This window comes from Staurois parvus, unplaced genomic scaffold (genome assembly GCF_062004578.1).
Source record: "Staurois parvus isolate SC_StPar_1 unplaced genomic scaffold, SC_StPar_1.0 ptg001066l, whole genome shotgun sequence".
Classification (NCBI taxonomy): Eukaryota; Metazoa; Chordata; class Amphibia; order Anura; family Ranidae; genus Staurois; species Staurois parvus.
In genome coordinates, this window is record NW_028318862.1 from 4,260,839 (window position 1) to 4,279,638 (window position 18,800).

Consider the following 18,800-nt stretch of genomic DNA (forward strand, 5'->3'; position numbering starts at 1 on the left):
ATTATGTAGCAGAATACATTTTGTCCTAAATTTATGACGAAATTAGATTTTATAAACATTTTTTACTGGACATGTATAATAGCAAAAATCAAAAATATAGTTTATTTTCTCAAAATTGTCGGGTTTTTTGTTTATAGTGCAACAAATAAAAAATGCACAGGCGATTAAATACCGCCAAAAGAAAGCTCGATTTGTGGGAAAAAAAGGACGTAAATTTCATTTGGGTGCAGCGTTGCATGACCGTGCAATTGACAGTTAAGGTAACGCAGCGCCATATCGCAAAAAATGGCCTGGTCAGGAAGGGAGGTAAATCCTCAGGAGGGCGAGGGGTTAAAAAAATGCTGTGAGAGTTCACCTTCGCTGCTCAGGTTAGCGGGCGCATTAATACGACCTTGTGCACACAAGTGTTGTATGGGGGGCCGGCGCAAATGCAGAATTGTTGGGTGTGTAATTTACTGACTGCTAGCGGTTTGTTGTAAGTTTCTGCAATAAAGTAGGTTAAAATTATTAAGTGGTTATATTTAATGATTTCAGAAGCTCCTTCTTTTTAATTAGAGTGGAATTATTCTTTGAATACAAATGAATGTGTATAAATAGCCCGGTGCTACACACGCCACGCAGAATTTTCAGAATTGATTCGCAGGTCATTGCCCGTCACCCTGAGTTTTCCAAAGATTTGATATAAACAGTGAGATCCATGTCATCAAAAATACAAACATTTTGCAGAATTACCTTCTTTGTAAATGGCATTTGTTTTTTCCTTTGCAGCCTTTTATTTTGAGTGTTTTCTTGGCGTTGTACTTTGCTTTTTTTCTTTTTTTTTTTTTTTTTTGCAGAAAATAGTCTCTTATCAGCATTGATAACATTATTTAACAATAATAAAATCAACGTCTGTGGCTGTATTAGGGGAGATTACTTCCACACCCTGATATGGCCTTCTCTGACTTCTAGCACGCTTTCTTGCTCAGATCTTCTGTATTTTTCCATTTTCCTGCTGTTGGTCCATTATCAGATGTTTATGATTCTTTGCTGTTAACGGCATTTTTTATATGTGCACAACGGATCGTAATTATTGTGACGTTCCAGAGAAATTGAGATTTATTTGTGCCACAGGATGACCTTTGGTCGCTCTTCGTTGTGAGCGGAATATTTTATATCTGAATAGTCATGGCTTTTTATAGCGTTCAGTATTTTATGGCTAACTTCTGTATATTCAATAACGTTAGGCAGCTGCTTGAGTCTTGTCCTTTTTTTAGCTTTGTTTGAAGAATTCCAGAGATCAGAGGAGGAGAAAAAACATTCTTTAAGGGCCGTTTCACACTATAGAAACGCAGTCTGGATGCGTTCCGGATGCGTTTTTGCATGCGCATTTTTTTATGTGTTTTTGACGTGTTCTAGTGTGTTTTTGACATGTTCCAGTGCATTTTTTATGCATTCCAGTTCATCCCCCCCCCCCTCTTTCTTCAATTTAAATAGGGACATGTGCATTCCAGTGCGTTTTTGGTGCATTCCAATGCGTTTTTGATGCTTTTTACTGCGTTCCAGTACAGTTCTGTTCAAACAAAATGCAGCCTGTTCTACTTTTTTTTTCTGCAACCGGAATGCACTGGAACTGCAGGCACTGATGTGAACAGGGGCGGACTGACCATTTGGAAACTCGGGCACTGCACGAGGGCCCGGGGTCAGTAGGGGGCCCCATGAGATGCCCCTGGTACCTTTTTCATAGGCTTTTTTGAGTTTGGGCAAGGACACAGGGGCCCCATGATCCCCTATTGCCCGGGGGCCCCATGAGTTGTCAGTCCGCCCTTGGATGTGAACGATGACATTGACAACTATATCACCTACTTTCTGTGCATTTTGGATGCAGAAAAAAAGCAACTGAAACACCTGCAGTGTCTGGCCCTAAACTTCTTGCACACTGACACCTAAAAATGCCACACTTTTAGGCTCCATGCTCACTAGCGTTTTTTTTTTTATTTTTTTTTTTATTTGAACCCCTTCACACCTAAGGGTAAAACAAATCTAAATGCCCAAGCACAATTTTGCAATGTTGACATGTGTTAGTAAAACCACACATATCATCACAACTACTTTGTACATCCAGGTGAATTATACCTTGTTTTTTTTAGGACAAATTGGGATTTAATTTGGTGGTAAATGGTAATGGATATCTCCTGATTTACTTTTATTATCAAAGGAAAACTGGCCCAAAATTGTAAAAAAAATCATTTTTTTTTATTTAGCTGTGTGTTTCTTGTTACGACCATAACCTACCACCATAGAACAACCCAAAATAAATTCTGCAGCTCCTGGCGATCGCAGCGATACCATATATGTGTATGTTATTTGTTGTCTGTATCTGTAGTACAGCCCGGAAAAAATAGTGTACATTTTGTTTTTGTCTTTGTTAACTGAAAACACACTGACACTAACTGACACTGATAATAATATTTTTTTTTTAATCCTGGCCTTTGACCCTGACCTTGACCCAAACACTTACCCTGGCATTGAACTAGATAAAACCTTGATCTAGGTATTTTTTCATATTTATTTATCTTTTCTTTTTTCTTTTTTTTTAACAAACATTTTTTCACCCTCCAGGAGTTAGAGAGATACAATGTATCTCTCTCCTCCATTCATAGAGAGAGAAAAAAAAGGGGGGCTGGGCTGTACAGTGACTGATCACTGTGATAGCCAATCAGAGGCTATCACAGTGATCATGTGACCTGCAATCGGGAGTCCCGAGTCCCCAGATTGTTAGAACGGGACCCGGTGCTCTCAGTGACACCGCGGTCTTTGTGCTGGGAGAAAGACAGGTACGCAAATATGCGGAAAAAAAGCGCAGTTCTATGAGGCCGCATATTTGTGTGACTTCGGCTTCAAAGGGGTTAAGCTAAAAAAAAGTGCTGGAAAAAAAATGCTGGTAATAGCGGTTTTTAGTAGCATTTTAGTCGTGTTTAACCACTTGCTCTCCTGAGGATTCCCCCCCCCCCCCTTGACCAGGCCATTTTTTGCATTATGGCGCTGCATTACTTTAACTGACAATTGCGCGGTCATGCAATTTACGTCTTTTTTTCCCACAAATAGAGCTTTCTTTCAGTGGTATTTGATCGCTTGTGCGTTTTTTATTTTTTGCGCTATAAAAAAAAAGACCGACAATTTTGAGAAATACCTATATTTTTGAGTTTTTGCTATTAACCTCCCTGGCGGTATGATTCTTTCCGATTTTTTGTGCTGAAAGTGGTACCATTTTTTTGCATGGAAATATGTAGTTTTTTATTGTACGCTGTAATTTTTAGGAATAACTCACTGAAATCTGTCCGAACAAGAGTCTAGTAAACATCCCGGGTAGGATAAAATTTGAAACACGAAATCATAAATTATAATTTAATAAATAATCATAAAAAATAATAATATAATAATAATAATAAATTTAATTCAATAATATAATCAAACCAAAAACACTGAAATTTTAAATACAGAGGCAAATTCGCACATCGCTGAGCAAAGTCGCAAAATCGTTTTCAGTGTCTGATGATGAATTTCCCCCACGAATCATTATCACTCAATTCTGCAAGTGGTTCTGATTTACTATCGCTGTTCTCTAGCTGGTCTAAAACCGCTTTTGACGTAAAGGGACGCTTTTTGGACGCCATGGACTTTTCTAAGTTTCCAGGCAGAAAGAACAGTCAAAATGCAGGAAGGGCGCAGGACAAAGCAGTAGGGACAAAATGTATGTGAAATGCATTGAAACAGCAATGACAGCAAAAATGAAATTTTTAAAAAAATTTAAATTTCCCGCCGGTTACGGCATCCGTACGTCCCGACGTCACAGGGACCGGAACACGGAAGCCGGATGCGGGCATCGGCCGGAGGAGATGGCCGGGGACGCTGCAGGGGACACATCGCGGGAGCGAAAGACAAGGTAAGTGCTGCAGGGACCCCCTGAGCAACGCCGCATGGTAAGCCCGAGTGTAGCTCGGGGTTACCGCTCTTGGTATAGGAATTTTACCCCGAGCTACACTCAGGATTACCGCTAAGGAGGTTAAACACTTCCAGTAAAAAAATTTAAAAAATCAAATTTCATCATCATTTTAGGCCAAAATGTATTCTGCTCCATGTCTTTGCTAAAAAAAATCCCAATACGTGTAAATTAATCGGTTTATGTGAAAGTTATAGCGTTTACAAATGGTGGTAAAGATACTGGAATTTAAAAATTTTTTTTACTAGTAATGGCGGTGATCAGCGACTTATAGCGGGACTGTGCGGACATTCTGACACTGGGGGGGGGGACTGAGTCAGTAGGGGGCCCCATGAAATGCCCCTGGTCCCTTTAATAGGCTTTTTTGGGTGTGCTTTGAGTGTGGGCAAGGACACAGGGGCCCCATGATCCCCTATTGCCCAGGGGCCCCGTGAGTTGTCAGTCCGCCCCTGGTCCACGCAGTTTCAACAATTTATTGTAGAAGAACTTGGCACATCATCTTCTCAACTCCACATCCTCACACATAAATTGTAGAACACTTCAGTGCCACCAACTCAAACTCTTTAAATCCAGCCATCTTCCCAAATGCTCTTGCATGAGTCCATTAGCAATGGGTCCTCGCATGAAGTCTCTTCCCTCTGCAAAGACTGAAATTGGATTTATAATCCCAGACCCTATATTGTTTATAAATATATTAAAAAGTAAGGGTCCCAACACTGAACCTTGGGGTACACCACTGACACCCCTAGACCATTCAGAGTATGAATCATTAACCACTACTCTCTGAATACCATCTTTTAGCCAGTTTTCTATCCATTTATATACAGATTTTTCCAAACCCGTAGACTTTACCTTACACATTAGCCGTGTGGGGAACTGTGTCAAACACCTTTGCAAAATCCAAGACATCCCCAAAAAGACTTGCAGCTGTAATTGCAATGAAATTTGGTTCTACAAAGTATTGACTCTGGAGCGCTGAATACAAATGCACGCCACACTTTTCACAGATTTGATTGTAAAAAAATATGAAAACTATTTATCGTTTTCCTTCCACTTCATAGTTATGTGCCACTTTGTGTTGGTCTATCACAGGGGTCTCCATACTGTGGCCCGAAGGCCAGATGTGGCCCTTTGCTAGCCTTTATCCTGCCCTTGGGGCACTATTCCTCCCAATGATATGAAGCAGTATTCCTTCCACTGACACCAACAATGGGGCACTATTGATAACACCTATGGAGTACTATTCCTCCCATTAATACCAATGATGGGGCCAGGGGCAGACTGGCAACTCATGGGGCTCCCGGGCAATAGGGGATCATAGGGCCCCTGTGTCCTTGCCCAAACTCAAAAAAGCCTATGAAAGAGGTACCAGGGGCATCTCATGGGGCCCCCTACTGACCCCGGGCCCTCGGGCCGTGCCCGAGTTTCCAAATAGTCAGTCCACCCCTGGATGGGGCACTACTCTTCCTCCTACAGACCACCATCCCTGAGGTCATGTTTATTCTCACTGATGCTGGGCCCAAAACATTTTCTACCCCCACTGGCCACACTCCGGCCCTCTTAAAGTCTGAAGGACCGTAAACCGGCCTTTTGTTTGAAAAGTTTGGAGACCCCTGGTCTATCACATAAAATCCCAGTAAAATAAGTTTTTTGTTGTAACATGAAAAATTGTGGAAAATTTCAAGGGGTATGAATACTTTTCCAAAGCACTGTAACCAGGCTAGCTGTTTTACACAACAAATATACACATTTCAATCTATTTCGATGGATGGTTTGGTTAATCTTGCAAACAATATGGCAGCTTCTGTAAATCCCAATGAATTTTACATTCTTCTTTGTCTTAGTTGACTTTCGCTGTTTGTTGTACCAAGCCGTTGTCAAAAAATTAACGTTACTTTAATTAGGATGTATTTTCCCCTGAACTCAGTGTAATTTACAGAGTATTTCACACAAGTTAGAATTTTCCCCTTCTTGCAGTGTTTATGTTGGAATCCAGTAAATTGAGATTTCACTATATCTTCTGAGACCAACATGACATTTTAGAGCTCTTTATTGAACAAGCTTACGTCTTAAAAGTTGCTAAAGACAAGCGTCCTTTGTTAAGATTTAAACTCAATTTGCGAAGAATTAAAATACATATTGCTTGGGGAAATATATATATTTGTAATGAACAAAAGAAAAAAAAAAGAGAAAGAGAAAAAAAACGCGCTGCCAGGTTGGTATTAATATTCTAAACCGACAGCATTTTCATAATAAAGAAACAAAAGACAACAAGAGGAGGGAGCTCAGCTTTAATCACTAATCAATCCCCTTTGTTTAGTGTGAATGTAACGTTAGGTAGTATTATACAATTCTATGATCGCTCGATTAGAATTTTCTTGTGAACTCGAACTTTCTACTTCCAAAAAAGAAACAAACAAACAGGTTGAGGTCCTGACTATGTAAACATGAACGAATGTGGGGGTTAACCCTTCAAATGCTTTTCCATCGTCAACATGAACTGTTAACTTGATGTGTTCGCATGAGTAATGGGTGCCCATGGAATGATTTTAACTGGTCATTAATGGACGTTGACATGATAGTTCCTATTATTTTTATTAGTGTAATATTGTATATTTTACTAATTATCTTTATCATGTACATCAAGGGTCTCCAAACTTTATAAACTAAGGGCCAGTTTACTGTCTTTCAGACTTTAGGGGGGCCGGACTGTGGCCAGCGGTAGAAAAAAATGTCCTGGCATTATTAGGAGTAAGGAATGCTTCATCATTGGTATTAACGGGAGATACAGTGCCCCATCACTGGTATCAATGGAAGGAATAGTTTCCCATTGTTGGTGTCAGTGGGAGGCATAATGCCCATCATTTGTTTCAGTGGGAAGCATAATGCCCCGTCATTGGTGTCAGTGGGAGGAATAGTGCCCCATTATTAGTGTCAGTGGGAGGAATACTGCCCCATCATTGGTGTCAGTGGGAGGAATAGTGCCCCCTCATTGGTATCATTGGGAGGAATAGTGCCCCATCATTGGTGTCAGTGGGAGGAATAGTGCCCCGTCATTGGTGTCAGTGGGAGGAATAGTGCCCCATCATTGGTATCATTGGGAGGAATAGTGCCCCATCATTGGTGTCAGTGGGAGAAATAGTGCCCCTTCATTGGTGTCAGTGGGAGGAATAATGCCCCATTATTAGTGTCAGTGGGAGGAATAATGCCCCATCATTGGTATCATTGGGAGGAATAGTGCCCCATCATTGGTGTCAGTGGGAGGAATAATGCCCCAACATTGGTATCATTGGGAGGAATAGCGCCCCATCATTGGTATCATTGGGAGGAATAGTGCCTCATCATTGGTATCAGTGGGAGGAATAATGCCCCATCATTGGTATCATTGGGAGGAATAGTGCCCCATCATTGGTGTCATTGGGAGGAATAGTGCCCTATCATTAGTTTCAGTAGGAGGGATAGTGATCCATCATTGGTGTCAGTGGGAGGAATAATGCCCCATCATTGGTATCATTGGGAGGAATAGCGCCCCATCATTGGTGTCATTGGGAGGAATAGTGCCCTATCATTAGTTTCAGTAGGAGGGATAGTGATCCATCATTGGTGTCAGTGGGAGGAATAATGCCCCATTATTGTTGTCAGTGGAAGGAATAGTGCCCCATCATTGGTGTCAGTGGGAGGAGTAATGCCCCATTATTGATGTTAGTGGAAGGAATTGTGCCCCATTGTTGATGTCAATGGTGGGAACTATACCCAACTGTTGCTGATGGTGGGGGAAATAATGCCCCAAAGGCCAGATAAAAGCAAGCAAAGGGCCACATCCGGCCCCCTGGTTTTGAGACCACTGGTGTATGTGATTGAGATTTCAAAGAAATATAGAAACACAGATGAGTGATGCCACAAAAAGACCAATTTGTTCATCAAGTCTGCCCCTTTTTTTACTTTAATTATTTTTTTTTGTCTGAGCATAGATGTTTGTCCCAAGAATGTCTGAATCCACCTTCGGTTGACTGATTCACTACTTCCACTGGCAGGCTATTCCAAGCATCAAGGACTCTGTCCGAAAATTTGAGAAGTATTGCTGAACATTTTTAGTTTATAAAATAATTTATGTTTATTTTAATTTATGTTTATTTCATTCATTTTAAATTTTCATTTGAATAATATTGTATATTTTACTAATCAACTTTGCCGTGTATATGATCGAGATCTGGAAGAAACACAGAAGAGAAAAGGCAGAAAAAAAGTTGTCCATCGAGTCTGCTCCATTTTTTTAAAATGTAATTAATTAAATTCTTCTATGTTTTTTCTTTTTTTTTTACATGTTTATCTGAGTTTAGATTCATGTTGTCCCAAGCATGTTTGAATCTACCTGCTGTTGACTGACTTATTTATTATCTTTGCTGGAAGTCTATTCCAAGCATGAAGTACCCTTTCATAAAATTTGAGAAGTATTGCTGAACTTTTTCAGGTTATAAAAGAATTTTTTATCAATTTATTCATTCATTTTAAATATTCATTAGAATAATACTGTATATTTTACAAATCAACTATCGCAACTTTAGCAGGAAAAAAGAACAAGTGGTCCATCAAGTCTGCCCCATTTTTTTTTAATTTAATTATTAAATGTTTCTTTTTTTTATTTTGCCTATAGTATGAGTATAGATCAGGGGTCTGCAACCTTTAAGACATAAAGAGCCACTTGGACCCGTTTCCGAGAGGGAAAAAAAGACTGGGAGCCGCAAAACCATTGCAACATTTAAAACAAATCCGACACTGCATATATTGCAAAAAACGCTCTGGTCATGAAGGAGGTTTAAGGGCCCAGTAAGCAAAGGGTTAATCAGGGCCACAGTGTATCGTCATAATCACAATCATAGCCTTAGGTCAGTGGCGGGCAACCTTTTTTTTCGACTGAGCCAAATCTCACCAAAACCACGATTGAAATTTATTTTGAGAGAAACATTTTTAAAACTGAAAATACATCCCCCATATAGTAATTTATCCCCCATATAGTAATTCATCCCCCATATAGTAATTCATCCCTCATATAGTAATTCATCCCTCATATAGTAATTCATCCCCCATAGTAATTCATCCCCCCTATAGTAATTCATCCCCCCTATAGTAATTCATCCCCCATAGTAATTCATCCCCCATAGTAATTCATCCCCCATATAGTAATTCATCCCTCATATAGTAATTCATCCCCCCTATAGTAATTCATCCCCCATAGTAATTCATTCCCCATATTGTGTGAATTCACTTACCTTTGCTCCGCGCGTTCCTCTCGCTGGGTTCCCGCGCCGTTCTGGTCTTCAGGGCGGACTGTGAGAGGAGAGGAGTTCGTCACGCTGTCCCGCCTACATCCGGGCTGCCCCGCCTACATCCTGACAGCCAATGTTTGCCAGCGGGCGCCCGGCACACAGAAGATCTGCATTAAAAGAGCCGCGGCTTGCCAACCCTATTGCCTGTCACCTGGTGGGCAGTGTGCTCCGGAGCCGCAGGAAAGGTGAAAAAGAGCCGCATGCGGCTCCGGAGCCGCGGGTTGCCGACACCCGGTATAGATGTTTGTTTGTCCCAAGCATGTGTGAATCCACTGACTGACTCTCTACTGGAAGTCTATTCCAAGAATAAACTATTCTTTTGCTAAATTTGAGGAGTATTGCTGAAATTTTGGTGGTTATAACATAATTTATGTTTATTTATACATTTTTAATTTTCATTAGAATACTAATTGTATATTCTACTAATTAACTTTAGCATGTATATGATCGAGAAGAAACATAGAAGAATGACTGCAGAAAAAAAAAACCAAGTGGTCCATCGAGTCTGTCCAATATGTTTTTTGTCTGAGTATACTGTAGATCTATGTTTGTCCCAAGAATGTTTGAATCCACTTACTGTCTGTTAACTGACCCCATACCTCTGCCAGAAGTCTATTTCAAGCATCATCTCTTTCAAGAAATTTGAGAAGTATTGATGAACTTTTTTAGGTTATAAAATAATTTATGATGAATTCTTATTTTTTTTGTTTGCATAAAAATATTTCCAATAACTAAAATCTGCAAATGTTGTTTCATTAAAGAATTTTGTTTTGAACTAAACCCAAAATCAAAAATGTTATATATTTCAATCTACCAATGTGGTGTAGTTTTGTGTAATGGTAACTTCAGTTTCTGTACATTTCATGTGTTCTGTTGGAAAAGTTCAGATTTGCAACATGTTTACTTGAAAACAGGTAATGTGAGAACAGAACAAACATCTTACATTCAAGTACATCTATTTGTTGACAGGTAGCAGTTCAACTTAACGTAACTTTCTTGTCTTTCATAACACCTGGAACCTTCTACGTAGTCACTCTTCCAATGAAGTACACTAAGGACACGGCAAGTTTAATTTCTGGTATACTAGACTTTGGCCTGGAGATGCCATCACACGTGCCTTGAGCAACAAATAGATGTTCCATTATCTCATTGTACGTAATTTATATTTGGTTTTGAAATGCGATGAGGATCTTAATAAATAGGTTAAAAAAAGGTAGATTTAATACAGAGTTGGCTTTGCCATGGAATTCATTTGTAACTCCCGCTGACTCCCAGTATCATATACAGTCAGGTCCATAAATATTGGGACATCAACACAATTCTAACATTTTTGGCTCTATACACCACCACAATGGATTTGAAATGAAACGAACAAGATGTGCTTTAACTGCAGACTGTCAGCTTTAATTTGAGGAATATACATCCAAATCAGGTGAACGGTGTAGGAATTACAACAGTTTGCAATTTTTTTCAATAGTTTTCCAATTGTTAGCCAAAAGTTAAGGCAGAGTGTTCAGAATGAATGGAAGTCAAATTGATATGGAATCAGCACTATGTTAGGTTGGTCTGGAATTCATAAATCAGCCTCAGATGTTGTAACTCATTGCAGCACCAGACCTTTATGATGCAGAATTCATTTGTTTAATATCTCTGTTTTTCTCGTTATCCTCACTAATCGTTACTTTCATGACTTAATAATATATTCGGTAAACAAATTATATGCAAAGAGGAATACTGGTGTTAAACTAATTTTCATACAGACAGCATTGTCATATCTCCAAAAGACAACATGGCTTTGTCCTAATACATCTCGTCACTGGATGATCTTATAGTCATGATTGAGACAGGGTCCCTAGCATGCAATCCATTGTAAAAGTGGAGAGAAATGCATAAATAGTTGTTATTCTACCTAGCAGCTCAGGCTGTTGGGTCTTTGCTTTATTTTTAAAAATAAAAATTCACACAACCTAAAGAAATTGCAGTTACAAGGTTTATATATCACCTGAGATGTGAGTCTGATGTAGGTAGCAGGGCAGATGTAGGTAGCAGGGCAGAACAACAGGTTCACTTTAGTTCACTTAAATAGTTCACTTAAATTTAGTCTTCCCAAGTAGTGATCAGCTTGGCTTAAGTCCGAACTTGGGTGTGGCCAAACCTGTCATTCCTGGGCCAATCAGCTGTTTCCTGGAGATTCCCCACCCTGCAACTGCACATACGAAAAGGGGCGGAGATGCTTGTGATATCATTGACCTAATATGGCTAATAAAAAGCACTGACACTGTACTAATGACACTGGGCAGGAAGGGTTAACATCTGGGGCAATCAAATGGTTAACTGTGTGTGTGCTTTACACTGTAAGCACACTGTTTTGTATAGCAGAGCCACACAAAGCAGTGTGCAGGAGTTGACAGGGGAGAGATCTGTATTGTTTACATACCATTCTCTCCCCCATCAGTAATACTCGGCAATCACCGGGTGCTGGCAAGTAATCACTGGCCGGGACCCAGTGATTGACAACCGAGGTGATGAATGGTGGCGCTAGAGCGCGCGTGAGCCACTACCTGAATCAGTGCTAATAAAAAGCACTGACACTGTACTAATGACATGGGGTTAATAGCTGGGGCGATCAAAGGGTTAACTGTGTGCTGTTTGTGTTTCACATTATGTGCTGTGTCTGTGCTTTCAACTGCTATGCAGAGCAATACAAAGCAGTGTGCAGGAGCTGACAGGGGAGAGATCTGTATTGTTTACATACAGTTCTCTCCCCCGTCGGTAATACTCGGCGATCACCGGGTGCTGGCAAGTAATCACTGGCCGGGACCCAGTGATTGACAGCCGAGGCCACGAATGATGGCGCAGGTAGGGTGCGCGTGAGCCACAACCTGGAACTGCAAAATCACGTTTATATACGTGATTTCGTGCACCCATGCCACCCTGTATCAGTATTTCTGCTATAGGGCAGACGGGAAAGCGGTTATTGAGCATGCACAAATATTGAACCCTGGAGAGAGTCAGCCTTTGTGTAAAATCATGTAATCTTTGTGTCTTCGTATTTTGAAGAATTTATTTTGTGGCAGTCATGACTCCTCTATAGTGGCATCTGCTCATACCAGAAAACACATTATTTTATAAACTGGCTACTACGCAATATTTTTAAATACATTGCTTTTGTACAGTTGATAAAAAAAAAAAAAAAAAGCTGATTTAGAGGTACTTCCCCTTTAAGTGTGCGCTCTGTATTCACCTGACGGCAGACGGTATATGAGGAAATGTTTTGTGTCTGTTTTCCTAAATACACAGATAAATTGCTCCAGATGCAATCAGAAGAGGGATGCACTTGATGGATGTAAGAGAAAAAAAATGTAGTTTCCCGTCCCAAATTACTATGTATATATGTAAATGTTACTGGAGGAAAGAAAAAGAACACAAACACACCGCGGCGTCTCATGTGACACGTCAGGTCTAAAGCTCAACTTGAGTCAAATTACCATAAATACAGCAGTCAGATGATAAATTCTAATAAGACATTTCGGGAAGGCTTGATCTACCCAAAATCGACATTTTTGATTTTGGTGGCTAACACCAAGCTGAATCACCAATGGTGTCTTATATATCAACGAAAAAAAACAAACACGCACCAATGTAAGCGCCAGACCAAATGATAAGAGTCCAGCAGCCAACACATTTCGAGGACCAGAAAGAAAGCAGCAGATGCTGCTGGCTAGTAACTCTCCTAGTCCAAAAATTAACCTCCCTACATAGATTCATCCTATTTTTGAGTCCGTTCAAGTTATTTTGTTGAAAAACAAGTACTAATGGAAGACGAAAAGATTAAAGAGTCCAAATGCATTGACTAGTTCATACTAGAAAGTAACCAATGCGTTTCAGTGGTCCAAAAAAACTCCCTCTTCATCAGGGCTGCAAGAAAACATGATATGATATAAATGTAAATGTAATTAATATGAGGTACAACAAGTTTTATCAAAAGGAAAGTTACTATTATATTGACATGGAAAACCTTTTTCCACATTTCCTCAGTAGTTTCAAAAATTGGACCAACAAAAGGATTCACAGCAACATTACAGATAAGGAGGTCAATTTTCCCATAAAGCTCAAGTGTCCTTGCCACCAGTTTCTCCCGGTCTTTTTCACTGCCCACATGACATTGAATTCCAGATACGCTTAGCCCTTCTTCTTTCAGCTGTTGGACAGCTTTATCCGCATTCTGTGGCTTACAACTACATAAATATAAACCGTGATTTTGTATTTCCGGGTAGGGGGCACGCACGCGCTCCCTACCTGTGCCGATATTGGCTCCTCGGCTTGTCAATCACTGGGTCTCGGCTGCCGATTCACCGGGACTCGGTGATCGTTGGCGGAGCTGACAGGGGAGAGGTCTGTATGTAAACAGTACAGATCTCTCCACTGTCAGCACCCACAGGCTGCTTGGTACTGCTCTGCATAGCAGAGCAATACAAAGCAGCATGTCTCCCTAGTAAAACACACACAGCACACAGTTAACCCTTTGATCGCCCCAGATGTTAACCGCTTCCTTAATACAGATCTCTCCCCTGTCAGCTCCTACACACTGCTTTGTATGGCTCTGCATAGCACAACCATACCAAGCAGTGTGCTTACAGTGTAAAGCACATACACAGCACAAAGTTAACCCTTTGATCGCCCCAGATGTTAACCGCTTCCTTAATACAGATCTCCCCTGTCAGCTCCTACACACTGCTTTGTATGGCTCTGCATAGCACAACCATACCAAGCAGTGTGCTTACAATGCAAAACACATACACAGCACACAGTTAACCCTTTGATCGCCCCATCCTGCCCAGTGTCATTAGTACAGTGTCAGTGATTATTATTAGCACTGATCACTGTATTGGTGTCACCGGGGATGTCAGTGGCAATTAGTCACTTCCCATCCAGTGTCAGAATGCCGCCGCAGTCCCGCTATAAGTCGCTAATCGCTGCCATTACTAGTAAAAAAAAAATATAAAAATTCCAATATATATATATATACCACCATTTTGTAGACGCTATAATTTTCACGTAAACCAATTAATTTACACGTATTGGGATTTTTTTTTTCAGCAAAGACATGGAGCAGAATACTTATTGGCCTACATTTATGATGAAATTGGATTTTTTCATTTTTTTATTAGATATGTTTAATAGCAAAAAACAAAAAATATTGGGTATTTTTCAAAGTTATCAGTCTTTTTTTGTTTATAGCGCAAAAAGTAAAAAATGCACAGGGGATCAAATACCACCGAAAGAAAGCTCTATTTGTGGGGCAAAAAGGACATAAATTTAATTTATGTACAATGTTGCATGACTGCGCAATTGTCAGTTAAAGTAACTGTATCGCAAAACATGGCTTGGCCAGGAAGGTGGGTAAATCCTCAGGAGGGCAAGTGGTTAGGAAATGTTTTATCAATTTACAAAATTAGCACAAAAAAAAAGTGAAGAGATAAGAAATCCAAATCAAATCAATATTTGGTGTGACCTCTTTTTGCCTTTAAGTCGGCATCAATACTTCTAGGTACACATGCATGCAGTTTTTGAAGGAACTCGGTAAAGGGTGGTCACACCAAATATTGGATTTCTCTTCTGTTCATTTACTTTCCTTTTTATTTTTATTAATATTTTATTACATTTTTCACATTTCCAACAATTAAAGTCAAAATCTCTTATTAAATTATTATCATCAAAAATATCAAAATACAAAACTTCCCTTTCCCCCACCCTAACCCAATCGCTACATCCCCTTCTCTCCCCTCCCCCGCTTACTCCCACCCCCCTCCCCCGCTTACTCCCATTGCCCCTCCCTCCCCTTCCACTCTGCATCCCTCCCCTCTCCTTAGTCACTTGCTACAACATTTCCTAGACGCTGCACTTTTAGGAGATTTTATTTTACCTACAGGGAAGCTTTATTATAATATTTCCTATAGGTAAAAATAATAAAAGAGAGTTTACTAACACTTTCATTTTATTTTCCAGCATTTTTTCACACCTAATAAAACAAAAAAGAATTGTGCGTTGCCAATATGCTGAATAAAGTGCTGAATAATGAGCTGCAACAATCACGTGTTATGTGTGTTCTCATTAAAAACCAAATAAATCAAATAAAAATGTGATGCGTTGCTATCAACACACAATATTAGTAAAACCAATAGAAAGACAAACTTAAACGTGACTAAAGTCTACACAAAAATCAATGAAAAATGAATTCTTCAGAATTTCAAAAAAGTAGACAAATCTTCCTACAAAGCGTTTGCCTAGGGTGGCAGTTTTCAGGGGGGCAGAAGGGACAAGTGACCAGGGCTTGGCAGGTCTCGGGCGGGAGTCTAAGCAGGAGGGTGGGCTCAGCAAGTCTTGAGCAGGGAAGGTGGGCTTTGCTTATGCCATCTTGAATTAATGGCAAGCCGGCTGTCTTACCCTCTCTGTGCCTTCCTGGAGTGCTGATTCCCTGCTGCACCCACTGACTTTAAGATCCGGCAGGAAGCCGAGACCCGGACTGACCATCACAGCTATGCTCTGCCCACCCAGCCTCTCAGCAGCCAGCCGGCCGTCTATTCCATTCACTGCATAGGGCGGAGCCTAGTGGTCAGCTGACCGTGAAGAGGGGGTACAGGAGAGGAGACCATCGCTGCATGTCAAGTATCAGTGCAGCCACAGACACCACGGACCCCAGATAAGTGTTCCATTACTTGTCAAATAGAGTTCTCTCTCTCTCCCCTCTCTTCCCCCCTCTCTCTTTCCCCCCCTCCCTCTTCCCCTCTCCTTCTCTCTCTCTTCTCCCCCCCTCTCTCTTCTCCCCCCTTCTCTTTCTCTTCTCCCCCTCTCTGTCTCTTCACCCCCCTCTCTATCTCTCTTTTCCTTCCCCTCTATCTCTCTTTTCCCTCCCTTCTCTCTGTCTTCTCCCCCCTTCTCTCTCTCGTCTCCCCCCTCTCTCTATCTCTCTTCTCCCCCTCTCTCTTTCTCCTCCCCCTCTCTATTTCTCCTCCCCCCTCTCTCTCCCCCTCCCCTCTCTCTCTTCTCCTCTCTCTATCTCTCTCTCCCTCTTCTCCTCTGTCCCTCTCTCTCTTCTCCTCTCTCCCTCTCCCACTTCTCTCTTCTCCTTTCTCCCCCCTCTCTCTATCTCTCTCCTCTCTCTTCTTTTCTCTCCCTCTCCCCCTTCTCTCTCTCTCTCTCTCTCTCTCCCTCTCTCTATCTCTCTCTCTAATTTTGCACAAGATAAAAGTAATCTGGGGGCTAACAAGCCACTGGATTACTTTTACAGATGGCGGAAGGGCGTTCCTCCCCCTCCTGCCACCGATGCCTTTACCAGGCTCTACCGTGCAGTCCCAACACAAACGATGATCGCATGCATTGGGAGGCCAGAGGAGAGATTTGGGGTCTAATAGACCCTAGATCTCTCCATAAAGAGGAACTGTCATGGCCCATGCTATCACAAGGGATGTTGTTCATCCCTTGTAATAGAAATAAAGTTGATCAAAAAAAAGTTAAAAAAAAAATTTAAATAAAGAAATAATAAAATAGCAAAAAAAATTAAAGCACCCCCGTTCCCCCATGCTCACACGCACATAGGTCCCTCACACATATGTAAATGGGGATCACACCACACATGTGAGGTACTCCCATGAATGTCAGAGTGAGAGTAAAAATTCTAGCACCAGACCTGTGTAACTCTAAACTGGTAACTTGTAAAGGGTTTAAAATGTTGCCTATGGAGATTTTTAGGTACCATAATTTCGCACCAAATGGTATACCGTGACTGGCGTGGAACAAATTCAGATGGTGGGGGGCGCTCGATTTTAATCTTGCCTAGGGCAGCACAAAACCAAAATACACCACTGGTAGGCAACCAAACCTAAAGCTACTGAGAGCTGACTGAGAGGCTGTCTGCTGAAGAGCTAGTCTGGTATCACTGGAGGAAGGTGTTGCTTGGAAGTTGGAAGGAGGCAACCAGCGTTCCTTGAACAATTTGTGAGTACAGACTGCTGAGAGATCTTAGAGACATTTGGGCTGCTGCCACCCCACCCCTCTTGTTCTAGAGATTCAGTTGTGTATTTGCTAGAGGGGATTTGAGTGGTTTTTCTGTTGAGGATCAGTCCAGCCTGGAGGGTGCCTGCCTTTCAAGGCCACACTGCCATGTGCTCACTGTTCGAGAGGCCTCAGGTGGAGACCTGAGGGTCTGGATGCTGAAAATCTAGTCTGGTGTTATTGGAGGAAAGTGTCATTTGGAAGTTGGAAGGAGGCAACCAGCTTTCCCTGGACATTTTGTGAGTACAGTCTGCTGGGAGATCTTATAGCCTTTGGGGCTACTGCCACCCCACCCCTCTTGTGCTAGAGAATCAGCTGTGTATTTGCTAAAGGGGACATCAGGTGGTGTCCAGAAGAGTGTAGTATGCCTAGTTCACTGTGAAGGGACTTCACTATTGGTCGCTCTGGAGAAAGAAGCCTGTGTGCATTACTAATCTTGTTGCTCTAAAGAAGGAAGCCTATGTGCTTTCAATACTTCTATCACAAAGCCAGGTGTAACTTCAGGTTAGGGGGTCTATAACCGAGACCTCTCATCTACAGTTTGCTATATGCAAGGAATTCTGCTTCAGCCTCACAGAAAGGAGTTCACTGTCCTCAGCTTGTACATAGTTTCAATTTTTGGAGTATCCCAATTAATTCCCTCATCCCTATCCAAGTTCTTCAAAAATAAAAACAACAAAAACAATACCCCTAGTCTAGTTATTGAGGAAACGAGTGACTGATTTGTGTGCCTGGCAGCGGGGCAATCCACTGGGGAAGAACCTGGGCAAATTTCCAGTGGCTTCTATGACAGTAAGCGCTGCAATAGCAAACTACAATGTACCATGACTAGTGCTGTTCTGCCTGGGCGCATTGGTGCCATTCAAAATGAATGGAACCAAACTGTGTGTAATGGTAAGCCATGTGCTACAGCAATACCTGGTAAAACATGCATTTAACCATACATTATTGCAATACTAGGGTGTGACTCTTAACTAGTAGAAATGTCTACAACAGGCAAGGACTATATGTAAAGTGCCTGGTTTGCATAAAAGACTGGGAGTTGTATTACTGGAACATTGACCAGATGCCCTCCTGGTCACTGTGTAGACCACACATGTCTGTTCCTCCGCCCTTCCTTTGGTGACATAGGAAGGCAAAGAGAGCAGGAAGAGTTGGAAACGAACTGGTCAAACATCATCATACACCTAGCACTTACCTGCGGTTTGAAACCACAGGCTGCGGCAACCCTTGGCTTTGGATTATTGTTGGCCAGCCATGTGCTGTGAGAAAAAAAAGAGCTTGTGGTTAGAAACAGGAAAACACTGTTCTGAACAGTAGTTTATAGTTCGTTGAAAGACAATCACCTTAAAATATGGATTGAGCACATTTATGATCTATTATTTTTTCCCAATTAATGCAGTCAACAATGGGTGAGGTATAAAGCCCTAAGGATA